This window comes from Silene latifolia, chromosome 11 (assembly GCF_048544455.1).
Source record: "Silene latifolia isolate original U9 population chromosome 11, ASM4854445v1, whole genome shotgun sequence".
NCBI lineage: Eukaryota > Viridiplantae > Streptophyta > Magnoliopsida > Caryophyllales > Caryophyllaceae > Silene > Silene latifolia.
Window position 1 is genome coordinate 18524644 of NC_133536.1, and position 2065 is coordinate 18526708.

Consider the following 2065-nt stretch of genomic DNA (forward strand, 5'->3'; position numbering starts at 1 on the left):
CCAAAGGACACTCATTGGGTGGGTGTCCTTGGTCTCCACAAAGCTCACAACTATAGACTTGGTTCCTCATAGAAGAATTGCTAGATGTCTTGCTTGAGCTCATCAAGGCTACTTGTTGCTTAAGCTCTTCTATCATCTCTTTCACTTCCACATTGTTGGCCGACTCGACCGTTGACTTCCCCTTTCTCTTGTGCCTATCATTGTTCCAATGAAAGGTACGAGAAGCCATTTCTTCAATAAGCTCTTTCGCCGTCTTGTGGTCTATCTTATCCAAAGCTCCCTTCCCCGAGCCGGAATCAAGGTTCATCTTCATCTCATTGTTTAACCCTTCATAGAAATTGTTGATGAGCTCATCATCTCCAATACCGTGGTGAGGACATAGCCTTTGGAGGCCCTTGTACCTCTCCCATGCTTCATAAAGGGTCTCATCTTCTTGTTGGGTGAACCCTTGGAGCTCACTCTTGATTCTTGCGGTTCGTTGGGGTGGGAAATACTTGTTGAGAAAAGCCTTAGAGACATCATCCCAAGTCCGAAGAGAGTCGGGTTCACAACTTTTAAGCCATTCCTTGGCACTTCCCCTCAAAGAGTAAGGGAAAAGCCTAAGGCGTACGGCATCCTCCGTCACTCCATTGGCCTTGAACATGTCACAACTATCCAAGAACTCGTTGAGATGCTCGTTGGGGTTTTCGGTGGCTCCCCCTCCGAATTGGTTCCCTTGGACAAGTTGTAGCAAGGTGGCTTTCACATCAAAATTGTTGGCTTGAATGGGTGGCTTCACAATACTTGGATTCACCACCTTTTTCGGAGCCAAGTTATCTCTCATAGGAACCGCGGCCATTGTTACTTCCGTTTCCGGTGTTGCAAAAGGATTTTCGAAAGTTTCAAAGACCCGTGGTCCTTCTTGAAGGTTCTCAATTACTGGATTTTCTTGAGGAATCGGTGTTTCTATAAGCCCTCTTCTACGGAGTGAATTTAGTCTTCTCGCGGTTGCTTCGATCTCGTGGTCAATCGGACGTATTGGTTGACCTCTTCGAGCTCTCCTAACCATGCAAGAAATCCTACACACTCAAGAGAGGGATTAGAAACAAAAGACTTAGTCTAAACAAGAACGAAAACAATTAATATCTAGCCAAACTCCCCAGCAACGGCGCCAAAAACTTGATGGTATCAAGCTATACCTCGCAAGTGCACGATTTTATCGTTGTACACTATTAAGGGTCGATCCCACAAGGAGTTGAAAAGATTACTAATTGTTCTAATCCGATCGTTTAGCTAAGTCGAAAATAAAAGATGATGGTTGTTGTACTAATGCTACCTAAGACAAAATGAAATGCAAACTTAACAAAAGCAAGGAAAATAAGCAAGAACGAGGGACAAGTTGTAATTCAAATGATTAAACGGCCTAAGACTCGGTTCTTCCCCAACAATTCGCAATTCCACATAGTTAAATCTCTAGGCTAATCACAAGGGTAGTTAGGTGAGGAGGTGACGGCTCTAATTCGCCTAAGACCCCCCTCTCGGGTTCGAAATAGGACACTAGCACTACCCACCAACCCCCCTCTCGGGTTCGAAGGTCGGAATCCCTAACTCAATACCCGACTACCCCAAAAACATGCATTATTCCCAAGGTATTCCAATATTTGCTAAGGTCATTAAGCCCCGTCAATTCCCGGGTCATCCCACTCCCTCTCTCGAGGGTCGATTTCAAACGCTAGAATAGAGGTGTTCTACCCCGGTTCTCCCTTTCGGTCTCAACCAAGGTTAACAATAGGGTCAAATCACGGGTATCCAAATCACAACCTAACCAACTCTCGTTGGTGGTCAAGGGTCGTAAGTCAACACTACCCAAAAGTCAACCCTTAAACAAAGTCAATCCTCTAACCTACCCTCACCAATTTCCCCAAATAATTAGCCTATATGAAATTCAATTAGTGAAATTACTCATGTTGGGTCAAACCGAGCCCTAGTGGGAGACTACTCACTAATCATGGTCCTAATTGTAAAATAGACAATAAAGATGGAAACTTTGGTCACAAACATGGTGGGAAGATGAAATTCACTTCTA

General features: G+C 44.5%; 1 non-coding gene across 1 annotated transcript; it reads left to right on the plus strand.

The window, feature by feature from the left end:
• Nucleotides 1–362: 362 nt before the first annotated feature.
• On the plus strand, nt 363–469 carry LOC141615459 (small nucleolar RNA R71). Its single transcript, XR_012529881.1, has one exon. It is a non-coding gene; the product is annotated as a small nucleolar RNA R71 (small nucleolar RNA).
• Nucleotides 470–2065: the final 1596 nt, after the last annotated feature.